Raw genomic sequence first — 14,676 nt, 5'->3', positions numbered from 1 at the left:
CAATATGGCCACTAGTGGGGGACTTAGTTTAAGATAGCACCCTATGGGAAATACCTACACATGTCTTTCTTAAGAAAACCACTAAATCCTTGTTTTCAAAATTCCAATAGGGAACATTATTTATATAATTGCATAAATAAACCAATTTTTCAAGACGTTTCGGCCATTGGCCTTCTTCACTAAATGGAAGGAAACCAAACACCACATGAATGTTCCTTATGAAATGCTGACCAAGTGTTGTTACTTTGCAGTCAATCCATCATCCAATCTGGCTTCTAGCGGGGGACTTAGTTTAATAGATTCTTTTGCTTGTTCTTCTCATTAGCAAATCACCAATGAAGGCCACTAAAGTGCTCTCAAGTGTTGTATCAAGCAGTCGAAAAAATTACAAACTGTGTCTATCAAATATTTTAGGATGAAGAATCAAAACAACCCGGAAAATCACCTACAAAGGCCATTCCAATGTTTTAAAGTTATCAGGAAAATCCCCTGAATAATTTTAGTGCCGTTTCAAAGTAGCTAGGAAAATCACTGACTTGTTCAAAAGTGATATCTAGAAAGTTAACCAAGTGTAGTTTTAAAGTAACTGGGGGGAAAACTGACAAAAGGCATTGGTGTGTTTAAGTATAATATCAAAGAAACCAGATAAATCACCAACATAGGCCAATGAACTTTTCAAGTGTAGTTATAAAGTAACTTTAAAAATCAATGGCTTGTTCAAGTTTATATCAATGCAAGGTAACCAGAAAAATCCCCAATAGAGGCAACTGAATTGTTTAATTGAAGTTTCAAAGTAACCAGAAAAACCACAAACACTGATGGCCACTGATTTAAATATATACCTTAGAATTATTGATGTGAATTAAACTTGTTGTCTTTTTTTCAAAAATTCTCAATTTTGCATTGGTTGGCACGAGACATAATGATTCAAAAACAGGTGTTTTCTCTGGTTAAACCGTGGGATAGAGTTAATTGTTTCCTGGTCAAGTTAAATATGGTATTTTATCGTTATGTCTAATCATTACAACATAAATTACAACAGCACCCAGAGCTGGCAACTAAATGGATAGAACGATCATTCCTTACGCTCTCGTTATGTAACCTCAATTAAAGCAATACAAGTTACAACTAGTAAAGATCATTGCATATAGGGTTTAAAACTAGACAAATTATACAGTGGAACAGGTAAAAAGTTGGCATTGATAATAAATGTAGATCTGTAGGGGCCAGCATCCTATCCCGTACTAAATCTGCCTCTGGTTACAATGTTTACATGGAAGTATAATGGGGGTTACAAAGGTTACATGAATAGGGAAATTGGTTTAGTAATAGGGATGAGGATTTGGGGTGTTACAATTATTAAATGAGTGAGAAATGAGGTTACAATAACAAGTACTTAAATGCATTAGAAATATATGTCACAATGGTGACATGCATGGATTGATTGGGGTACAATGTTGACATGCATGGAACAATCGGGGTACAATGTTGACATGCATGGAACGATCTGGGTACAATGTTGACATGCATGGAACGTTTGGGGTACTATGGTGACATGAATGGACCGATTTGGGTACACTGGTGACATGCATGGAAAGTTTGGGGTACAATGGTGACATGCATGGAACGTTTGGGATACAATGGTGACATGCATGGAAAGTTTGTTGAACAATGGTGACATGAATGGAACGTTTGGGATACAATGGTGACATGCATGGAACGTTTGTTGAACAATGGTGACATGCATGGAACGTTTGCGGAACACTATTGACATACATGGAACGTTTGTGGTACAATGGTGACATGTATGGAACGTTTGTGGTGCAATGGTAACGTGCATGGAACGTTTGTGGTACAATGGTGACGTGCATGGAACGTTTGTGGTATAATGGTGACGTGCATGGAAAGTTCGTGGTACAATGGTGACATACATGGAACGTTTGTGGTACAATGGTGACATGTAAGGAACGTTTGGGGTATAATGGTGACATTTATGAAACGTTTGGGTACAATGGTGACATGCATGAAATATTTGGGGTAAAATGGGGACAAAAAACCGTGACATTCATGAAACATTTGGGGTACAATGATGACATATGGAACGTTTGTGGTACAATAGTGACATTATGCAACGTTTGGGGTACAATGGTTATATTTATGAAACGTTTGAGGTACAATGATGACATGCATGAAACAATTGGGGTACAACGGTGACATGCATGAAACATTTAGGGTACATTGGTGACATGCATGGAACGTTTGGGGTACAATGATGACATGCATGGAACGCTTGGGGTACAACGGTAACATTCATGGAACGTTTGTGGTACAATGATGACATGCAGTGAACGTTAGGGGTACAGTTTTGACGTGAATGGAACGTTTTGGGTGCAATGGTGATATGTATGGAACGTTTGGGATATAATGGTGACATGCTTGGAACGTTTGGGATACAATGATGATATGCATGGAACATTTGTGGTACAATGGTGATATGTATGGAACGTTTGTGGTACAATGGTGACATTTATGAAACTTTTCTGGTACAATGGTGACATGCATGGAACGTATCGGGTATAATTGTAAAATTGAGAAAGGAAATGGTGAATGTGACAAAGTGAATAATTGTACATGCATGGACCGATTGAGGTACAATGGTGACATACATGGAACGTTTGGTGTACAATGGTGACATGCATAGAACGTTTTGTGTTCAATGGAGAAATGCATGATACGTTTTTGATACTATCATGACATGCATGGAACGTTTGGGATACAATGATGACATGCATGGAACATTTGGAATACAATGGTGATATTCAAAAATCACATTTTAAAACAAGCCAAATTCAAAAAATACTTAGGTATCAGACTTTCTTCTTATTCTAAATGGCAAACGATTGCAATAAACAGCAGCAACTGAAATCTTTCGCTTCCGTGTATCATTTATGATCATTGATTCTCAGCCAAACTAAGAGCTAACTAAATAATTCTCAACCAAAAATAAGAATTTGAATTAAAATTGCCGCACGGGTGAGTTCCTACTATATGGAGTTCACACTCAAATGTAATAAGCAAAATGGAACCGGCTATTGCAAAGAAGATCTGCACGATAAACTTCATTGTGTATAATAAAACCAGCAGTATGATTAATACTATAATTAGCCTGTCTGAGCCAACCTTTGACGGAAATGAAGTTTTACAAAAAAAAAATTCAGACTTAGATTGATTGGAAGTATACTGAATTATTCAAGACCTCCGATCATCTTTAGTTGTAAGATATTTTGTGAAATTAACTCCAGACTGCAAACTTATTAATAATTGTATACCAAGATATGTAAATGCAATAGCCAGTCTTTTAAAGAAACTTTGAACCTCAGTCGAAAACATTGTCAACAACCCTTCAGAAAATTTATATATACTAGTAACAAGAAAGAATTGTTACACAAATTAAGAGCATAGTTTTATACAGAAGCTATTCCAAATAGTTTTACAATAATCTTCGTATAGTTTATATCGTTTGAAACAAAAGAGTAAAGTATTTCTGTACCTACAAAGGATAGAAATGTACAAGAAACCGAAATTTTAAGTGAAATGTCTAAATTTTCGACCCCATTTATCTCTAAATTTAGCTCATGAAGGTATGTTATGATTTTACAAATTTAGCGTGTATAAAAATTTTCGTTAAAAAAATAACGAATTATTTTTAAAATTGTATGATTTATTTTATTAGTTGTACTTTGAACCAGCTGTCATTAACTGCTAGTAATCTCTGTATGTCAGTAACTGTTAGTATACTCTATGTCTCAGATCTGTACTAATTGTCTTTTTTTGGTTGTAGGGATGTATGTATAATACCCTGCCACGTCCGGTCTGTGTTTTGTTAGATTGTATATAGTATGTCCGACTCAAGTTAAATAAATCTGTTATGCCGCTGCGGCTTAGTTATGCCAGAGACACATAAGACATTAACAAAAATAAAATTGAGAATGGAAATGGGGAATGTGTCAAAAAGTCAACAACCCGACCATAGAACAGACAACAGCAGAAGGTCAGCAATAGGTATTCATGGCAGCGAGAAACTCCCGCACCCGGAGGCTCCCTTCAGTTGGCCCGTAAACAAATATCTAGACCATGCAGTTCAGTGATAATGGACGTCATACTAAACTCCGAATTATACACAAGAAACTGAAATTAAAAATCATATTTTTTTGTAGTAAGCTTTCCGTTAATGATATAGATATCAAGATCGAGGAAAGGGCAGTGGTCATTGTTAGTAATAGCGTTAAAAGTTAATTCAACAGGATAATTTTCTTTAGTATACATACTGAAGTCGTCATTATTGACAGCCAAATTAAATATATCACCCAAACATCTAAAAGTATTATTAAAGTTTTGTATCAGATGTCGTTTTGATGGTTCTTTGCTGATTTAAGACATAAATTAATACAAAAACAGGTCCACAATAAGTGGTGCACAGTTAGTCCCCATTGGGATTCCGATAACTTGACGATATTCAAAACGGATGGATCCGCCCCTGTAGTATTATATTATATGTGATGTGTCTTGTTATGCTTTAACCTGTGACTGAAGAATATATTCTTAAACAGTTACAACAACTCAATCCAAGTAAAAGTACTGGATTGGATGAAATACCATCAAGGTTTTTCAATAACTTCAGGCATAGTACTTGATGAAATGAAATCAGCTAGAGTGTGTCCTATATTTAAGAAAGATGGTAGACTGGATGTCGGAACTTATCGACCAGTCAGTACTTTAATTGTAGTTTCTAAAATTTTTGAAAGCATGATCAGTATATTCACAACTTGAAAAATATCTGGTGGAAAATTCTCTACTTTATAATTTACAATCTTGTTTCAGATCTGCTTATTCTACAGATACATGTCTTATTCGTTTGTTAGATCATATTAAAATTGAAACTGCTAAGGGACTTTATACTGGAATGATAATGTTAGATTTACAAAAAGCCTTTCACACTGTCGACCATCTTATATTGTGTAACAAACTACAAAAAAAGGGTGTCAAATGTACTAAATGGTTTGAATGAAATATATGTAATAGACAACAAAAAGTTAGTATAAATGGTAATGAATCTGATTTAAGATATATTACATGTGGAGTACCACAATGGAGTATTTTAGGACCCCTTTTATTCCTATATTATGTTAATGACATGTCTATAAGTATTAGTAAAGACTGCAAAATTTTATTATATGCATATTATAGTATTACACTAATGTCCTGACAATGTCCTGACAATGACCTGACAATGTCCTGACAGAAATGTAAATGCTTAATACTTTTTTATTATTGGAAGGATTTACTTGAAATTTGGAATCAAGCAAGATGAGAACTTATATTTAATAAATAAAATAAAAAAAAAATAAAAAATATTTTTAAGAGTTAGAAAACTTGACCTGACCAACTTGACTTTGAAACTACTAATGACCTGACCGATATGAAACGGCTAAAAAATGTTTTATTATTGACATGATAGACTTCAAATTCGATACCAAGGAAGATTAATACATTTGATACACAAATATAAGAAAAAATAAGAAAAAATATATTTTCAAGAGTTAGAAAACTTGACCTGACCAACTACGTACTCCCGTGACTAATGTCCTGACCGATGTAAAATGCTAATAACTTTTTTGTTATTTGAAGGTTCGACTTCAAATTTAATGTCAAGGAAGATTCTAACATTAAATACATAGATATAAGAAAAAATATTTAAAAAACTATTTTTAAGTGTTAGAAAACTTGACCTGACCAACTACGTCTTTCCCATGACTATAATGTCCTGACCAATGTAGAAAATGCCTAAAACTTTTTTATTCTTTAATGTATGAATTTCAAATTTAATGTCAAGGTAGATTATAATACTTAATTTATTGATGCAAGAAAAAGATTAAAAAAGATAATTTAAAGAGTTAAAAAAGTTGACCTGACCAACGTTGACTCTGCTCTGACTAATGTCCTGACCGATGCAGACAACTTTTTATTATTAAAAAAAAATGACTCAAGTTCCTTACCAAGGAAGATGATAGCAATAAATATAGGAATTTATGAGAGAGAAAATAAAACGCTGAAAAAAAATAGTTTTTTTTATTTTTTTGAAATGTTAGAAAACTTGACCTGACCAACTTGATATTTGTCATGATAAATGTCCCGACCGTTATAAAGATATCAATAACCTTTTTGTTATTTATTGGGGTATTACCAAGTTAGGTATCAGGGAAGATTACAACACTTACTATAAGCATGTAAAAAAATATTTTAAACTTGACCTCACCAATGTTTTCCTTGTCTTGCAATGTTTTGACTGATGAAGAAAAGACAAATATTATAAAACTGTTTTTTTCTCTATCTAAAGACAGAATATACTTAATTCTTAAAAATATATTGATATTTTTTTTATTTAAACATAGTAAAGAAAGAACTTGTGTGCACTTTTTATTATTCGTAATATATGTGTATAAGAAAGGCAAAAGACAGTGACATAATAAAATTATATTTCTGTGTGATTCTAACATAATTTTACTTTGAATGCTTGTAAAAACAATATATCGACATCAAAAGAAGCTCATTTCCTGTCCTTATTTATCATGTTTATGTTATTTGACATGTTTAATCCCTCATTAACTAAACAACAAAAAATGAGTGAAATAAATAAGAAAAATATAGTTAAGTAAACACTCCAATTTGTGTTAATTTTAATCAATGTATGTGTGAATAAATTTTAATTATTCATGTCACTGTCTTTGGACTTAATTGCATTCTGTACATCTTTATAATCCTTTCATATTAAATGTAGAAAAGGTGCATTTACTTATATCTACAGCATCTCTAATCACATATCACTTTTCTCAGTGATATTAAACTTAATTATATCCTTTTCAATAACAAAAAAGTTATTGAACCGACATTCATCATGATGTATATAAAGATCAAGTTTTCTTACATTTAAAAAAATAACAAACATTTGTTCTCATAAACTTTTATTATGAATATTATAATTTCCCTCGGTAAGGATCTATAATTAAGTCAATTCTTTCAACAACAAAAATGCAATTAACATTTTCTACATTGATCAGGACATTAGTCAGTGCAGAGTCGACGTTGGTCAGGTCAAGTTTTCTAACACTTCACATTAAATTTTTTTAATATTTTTTCTTATATCTATGTATTCAATGTTAGAATCTTCCTTGACATCAAATTTGAAATCGAACCTTCAAAGAACAAAAAAGTTATTAGCATTTTACATCGGTCAGGACATTAGTCACGGGGGTACGTAGTTGGTCAGGTCAAGTTTTCTAACTCTTGAAAATATTTTTTTTCTTATTTTTTCTTATATTTGTGTATCAAATGTATTAATCTTCCTTGGTATCGAATTTGAATTCTATCCTGTCAATAATAAAACATTTTTTAGCCGTTTCATATCGGTCAGGACATTAGTAGTTTCAAAGTCAAGTTGGTCAGGTCAAGTTTTCTAACTCTTAAAAATATTTTTTTATTTTTTTTTAATTTTATTTATTAAATATAAGTTCTCATCTTGCTTGATTCCAAATTTCAATTAAATCCTTCCAATAATAAAAAAGTATTAAGCATTTACATTTCTGTCAAGACATTGTCAGGTCATTGTCAGGACATTGTCAGGACATTAGTGTAACCCTACTATACTCACATAAGAACACAGTAGTTATATCTGAGAAACTGGGTGAGGAACTTGAATCTTGTGGCAAATAGCTGATTGATAATAAATTATAACTTCATTTGGGGAAAACAGAAACTATTCTGTTTGGGTCAAAACGTAAATTATCTAAAATCCGTAACTTTGATGCTACTCGTAATAATTACACAATTTCCCCGCAAAAAAATGTGAAATATTTAGGCCTTAATATAGAAATTTCTCTTTCTGAAGATTTAAAAAAAATTAATATTATTCAAAAAATAAATTCAAGATAGAAGTAAAATTCCTATACAGACAGGCAAAATGTTTATCAAAACAATCAAGAAAAATTATAGTTGCAGCTTTAATTCAATTTCATTTTGACTCTGTCTGTTCTGCATGACATGCTGGTGTCAGCAAAAAATATTAAGATAAGTTACAAGACTTAGTATTACAAAACAAATTTGTTAGATTTATATAAAAAAAAACACCACTGGATATAGATAAAAAGTTGACCATAAAGTATTAAATAGTATTGGTTATGTTAATATTGAAAATCGTGTAAACCATGTACAAAATATTTATTACCACCATTGCCCAAATTATGTGTATTCAAATTTTACAAAGGTGAGACAAGATTTACATCATCATTTCACACGAAATAGTAAATATAATTTCTGGGTTCCTCCGGTTTAGAGTCAAGAGGGGGTCTCATTGGGGGGTTCCGATCCCGGATCCCGCTTACTGATTTGTCAGATTCCCGTATCCCGCTTACTGATTTGTCAGATTCCCGTATCCCGCTTACACTATGTACGTAAGCAATTCTCATTTTTTTGTCATTTCCAGGGTCCCACAAGACCTCATTTCCCGTTTTCACAGCACAATAACTTGACTTTCACGTTTCACGCTTATTAAAAATCGACAATCCGGCGTCACGCTTAGACCCCAATGAGACCCACTCAAGAAAAGACACTTTTTATTTTAATGGCAAAAAAATTAAAGAAAATAAAGCCATTCAAAATTAGCGTCAAAAAGCACATGACCAAAAGTTATAGTGCGGCTTCATGCATGATCAGACTCCTTTTTATATCATTAATCATATTTTTATAAATTATTTTTATATGAATTTTTATGTCATATTAATTTGTGTGTTATCTTTTTTTGTATGTCTAAACTATAAGCCGTTTACATGAAAGGACCCCATTGGAAACAAGCTTTAGAGCTTTCATGGGTTATCCCCACGGGCACTTGTTTCTATCTATAGGAAGCCTCAGGTCGACCTGAGACTACTATAACACTGTGTTATAGTAGTCTCAGGGTCGACTATCCATATAAATAGAAGCTTCTATTTATATGGATAGTCGACCTTTATGGATGAGAAACAAGTGCCTGTGGCCGTTATCCCTGATAAAATATCAGCAAAAAAAATGTGTTTTTCATGCACTCATAATAATGTCAATATATTTTACCATATGTGTTAGTATAGTCTTTATCTTATGTGTTTAACTCATAAAAAAAATAAAAGACTCGGATACACGAATTTCAAAGGAGATGAGCAGTGCAACCGTTTCCGGATATTTTGTTTACAGACACGGTATTCGTATTACACAGTATACATAACTTCCGGTAATGGTGCTCCCAGGCGGCAAGATTCTACTTGTTTTAATCTAACAAATTGAACTTAACCCAATATATATACACGGTATATAAGTTCTATAACACAAAAATATATCTATTTAAGTTATGGTTCATAAAGACAAACTTAAACTGTCTATGCAACAAATATACAATGCATGGCAACAACTTTTAGCGTCATGTTTCCAATGAGAATTTAGAATCAAAATTAGATCAGGTAGACTCTTCAAGCTCGTGTAAAATGATCTAGACAAAATACGTGTAGTTTGTTGAATAACACTTGATATTCCTTTGAAATGTAGCAGTGTGATTGACCTGATTTTGGACGTTATCGGGATCATTCGCCCTGATTACATGTTCGCCCTAGGTTCGTTCGCACTGAGTTTGTTCGCCCTGGGTTCGTTCGCCCTACATTCATTTATGATATGTATGTGTTACAATAATAAACGAAATATATATACATATATATTGAAATTTATGTACATGTATATCTATTAAAAGTTAAATACAGAATATTTGCCAAATTTATATTAATTAAATAAAATTCTTTGCTGCATTGTTACACTTTATTTTATAATTACTTTTAATTACTGTTGATTGAATTTTGATTGCTGATAAGGTATCATTTGAAATCATTGATATCACTGATTGTTATATGAATTGTCTTTGATGGATTAATAATGAAAATAACATTTTTCTCAAATAAAAAATTCAGCTTGGATGGGTAAAAACACTGATGACAAGTGATCAATGAACAGCAGTGTGACTGTGTTTTTGGTATTTGTTTTACTAATAGTAATTCAATTTGAATTTACAGAAACTTATAACCTAGTCCTAGTAGCAGCTACATGTAGCTATAAACAACATGATACATTGTGAATATTTGGCCAAATTGTAGACTGACTTCAACACATTCAATTACATGTATATACACACAACGCAACACTATATACTAAAAAAAAATTTGCAAGGGTTCCGTGGTACCTAGTGTCTCACCTGCTTTTGCTGTAATCGCAGGCTCTACAAAAAAAGAGGAAAAAAATCAATAAAAATATTCCTCTTGATACTATCTTTTCATTGTAAGAAGCTTCTGTCCAAGTTTGGTAAAAATCTAGGATAGTTAATGAATTTAATTAATGTTTTGAAAACTGTAACTGCCGACTGTATGTAATTTTAACTGGAAGAAAATCTAAGTCCCTTTAAAAGTAAAATACAGAAAAAATGGAGTTATCTTTTTACAAAATTTACTTCTGGATACTATCTTATGATCATAAACAAGCTTCTGTCCAAGTTTGGTACAAACCCAGAATAGTTTAAGAAAGTTATAAAAATTTTAAATACTTTAACCACAGAGTGAATGTAATGTTTCCCAGCAGAAAAACTAAGTCCATTTAAAAGTAAAATACGGAAAAAATGGATTTATTTTTTTACAAAATTTACCTCTGGATACTATCTTATGATCATAAACAAGCTTCTGTCAAAGTTTGGTTCAAACCAAGGATAGTTTACAATGGTTTAAGAAAGTTATTAAAATTCTAAAAACTTTAACCACAGAGTGAATGTAATGTTTCCCCTGCAGAAAAACCTAAGTCCCTTTATAAGTAAAATACGGAAAAAATGGAATTTTATTTTTACAAAATTTACTTCTGGATACTATCTTATGATCATAAACAAGCTTCTGTCCAAGTTTGGTAGAAATCCAGTATAGTTTAAGAAAGTTATTAAAATTTCAAAAACTTTAACCACAGAGTGAATATTTGTGGACGCCGACGCCGCCGCCGCCAGAAAGTGGGATTGCTTAGTCTTGCTTTTTCAACTAAAGTCAAAGGCTCGACAATAAAATCACTGTACAGTCGCTCAAAAACTTTCTAGTATAGATATAGAAAGTCCCTCAGTCCCTGAAAAAAGAAAAAAAAAACATGATATAAATTAATACTATTATAAAATGTAAATGCAAATTTAAAGAATTAATTTTACTGAATTTGAATAATACCTACATGAGATTTAAAAAGTAATCTTTTAGTAAAATGATAAACAGAAGATGTCAGATCAAATAAACATTTTGCAGCTTCCCTCGCAATCATTTTTTTTCTATCTTTAGTCACACCAAGTTTAAAGTGGAAAGGACATTCCATTTGAAATGTACTAAAAGTAGGCATATATCCTTTATATTAAGAATGGTTTAAAATAAGAAAACTATTCAACATAAAAAAAATTGACCTGACACTACTATAACACATACATGTATATAGTAGTCTCTGACCTGACTTATGAATGAAATGCCGCAAATTCAATTTAATACTTCACTTTAAAAACAAATATCTTGTATTAGACCTTTTCATAGTAGTCTCAGACTTGACTTACGAATGAAACGCGGCAAATTCGATTTGATACTACACATAGATTACAACAAATACCTTGTATTAGGCCTTTTACCTATCTAATTTGTTTGGAATTTTTTGCCTCCATGAATACATGAAAAATGTTTTTTGTTAAACTTTAATTGTATAGAATTAATTGACTTCTAATTCATGATACTGTAACAGAGGGTCGGGTGGCTATGTGTCACCGTCGATTAATGATTCATTCCCCTGTGACTGAGCTCTGGCAATTCAGTCCAAATACAGATGTTCTGAAACTTTACAAAATATCATGTATAAATTTACATAACAATGATGAAGCTAAAGATTACAATGTAAGTATAAATTTAGTAAACTGTTCACTTACCTCTATATAAATAATTATAAAATTTCTGAGTAGTTTTTAACTTTCAATCAATTTATTCACTAATTGCAACACATTCTGTATATATTTCATGTTTTACTCCTGATGCGATGGCATTTTATTATATAACTGGATGTGGGTATGTGTAGCCTACGAACGGCAATTTTACTATTCGTACCCGCATGAAGGTATACCCAGACACTGCATTTATTTTATGATGTTGTTTTATTGATTTCAGTTCTAATGGAACCAAAGCATCAAATGCTGTAGTACTCATTATGGCACTCAAACCTGTCCTTAAGCTCAAAGTTGATGAATTATTCTTACGATGGTTGAGTGAACCAGATACACAGAATAGTCTGAAAGAAAATCTTCGACAACTGACACGTGGAGAAGCGTTGACAACACCATTATCTCATTATTCATTGGCATCACCAAGGTCATCATCTGGTAAACAGTCACCAAGGTTACGCCCTACTTCCCCACCATTTTCTCCTCCAACCTCTAAGTTGCCAAGCCCTAGAAGTCCTCGCAGACCATTGTCAAACAAGAACAACCACAGGAATGGAGGCACTAAGGTTTGTCATAATAATTATTATAAAAAGAAAAGAAAAGACTTTTACATTTATGCAAGTTATTAAGTTATACATTGTAATAGAACAATGTCTTATTTTCCGAAATGTTCATAACATATAGAAGATGTGGTATGATTGCCAATGAAAGAACTATCCACTAAGGACCAAAATGACACAAACAACTATAGGTCACCGTACAGCCGTCAACAATGAGCAAAGCCCACAACAGTATGTTCATAACAGTGTTCTCCTTTTTTCACTAAGGTAAGATGGGTGTTTTGAAAAAAACACTTCCAACCGGGTGATTTTTTAAAATATTTTCAACCGGGTTTATTTTTTTTTCAGTCTTACTGTGGGTTGGGGTCACAAATAAAAGGATAAGTATTGTATTCACATTTAATGGAATTGAACCATTCTTCTGCTATCACTGCTAGCCTTTCATTAAATGATTTGACAAATTAGTTTTGTGCATCTTGGATAGCAGATCATAATGGCTCCCTCCTCCAACGAAATCTGTGAATGCATGGCCCATCGAACCAAGTTTCTGTCCTGTTCCTTGCTTTAGTGCTGTATTTTTGGTACACAGAACAGTAATGATAACAGTAATGAGGGGTAACCTCTCAATGTAATGACTATCCCATTTTTGAGCGGTACATTTAAAGAGAAACAAATTAGCACATATTTGTTTCTGGCCCTTTTCTCATTATAGACACGAGTCTTTGAGAAAAGTTGTACCGAATAAAACGATTTCCCCCCTTTTAAGGTAAAAAATCTAAGTTTTTCTTTTTCTTTTCTTCAACAGTAATATGACCCCTTGCCTGAAGGACAGTCTCTCATTTAAGGGATATTCCTCATATTGTGATTGTTCCTAACCTGTTTATCTTCACGATCGCCTGTGTGCCTTTTCTGTTGTTTTGATAATTTTTTTTCAATTTCAACAATTTCATTTCAACTACCGGTTTCTGTTTTAGTTGACTTATATATATATATGGAATATAGAATTTTCCTGATCACCATCATCATCTGCCTTTCCATTCCCCCGATTATTAAAAGAAAACATGGAAATTTGACAATCCACCATTTTTGTCAATGAAAACAAATCTGCGAGGCGCGATTTGTATTAAAATTTTTACGGTGCGGAACCGAAAAAAAATCCTGAATTTGAAAAAAAAGCCGACCACCTCCTATAATGGAAAGGTGGTCGGCTTTGAAAAGAAGGTGGTCGGCACACCCGGCTTAAATGCCCAATGGAAAACACTCCATAACAGAGTAGTGCTTGTTCTTATTAATAATTTAATAATCTTTTGAAACAGAAGTTGTTCACCAATGTTTTTTTCTAGTCCTAGTTTTACAATTTTGTACACATGAAGTACAATTTGATAATTTCCAAGCTTTTAAGGTAGGTGACAAGTTGATATATTTTCCCAAAACAATCAAGTTTAACAGAAAGAAATCTGTCTATAAAGTTGAAATTTTAAGGCTTTTAAAAGAATTAATTTTAATTTTGGAGATGGAAAGCTATAAGCTAACACTTTCACATTTTAGTCATGGCATTGTCAGTTTATTTTCAATCTATGAGATGAATGTACCTCTGGTATCATTAGCCCCTCTCTGTAGATTTATTTTATGGTAGATACCATGGAATTGTGGTTACATCAACTTAAAATTTAATACATATGATGCTTACTTTTACAATGACAAAAGTATTAAGAATTCGCAGTTCACTGAACATGGACATGAAAGTTTGAGTTGGGCATTCCAGCATGGTGTCCAATAGATGCAGTAATGTTTTGTATGTACAAAGAGAGACAATTCAGTCTTATTTATTCAAAATTATTCATAACAGTTTACATTATTATCTTTTGACCATGTCTTGTTCTAGATTTTGCTGAATAAAATTAACCAAAGTAAGATATTTAAAAGGAGAACTTACGCTTTCTTGGAATACAATATTTGTAAAGACATGATTTGGTTTAAAAATTAACATGTATTATTGTGCTGTTTTGGTCTAAGTATTGGTGAACAAGTAGGTTTGTCTGGGTCATACCA

Source organism: Mytilus trossulus, chromosome 3, assembly GCF_036588685.1.
Source record: "Mytilus trossulus isolate FHL-02 chromosome 3, PNRI_Mtr1.1.1.hap1, whole genome shotgun sequence".
Classification (NCBI taxonomy): Eukaryota; Metazoa; Mollusca; class Bivalvia; order Mytilida; family Mytilidae; genus Mytilus; species Mytilus trossulus.
This window is presented reverse-complemented; position numbering follows the sequence as displayed.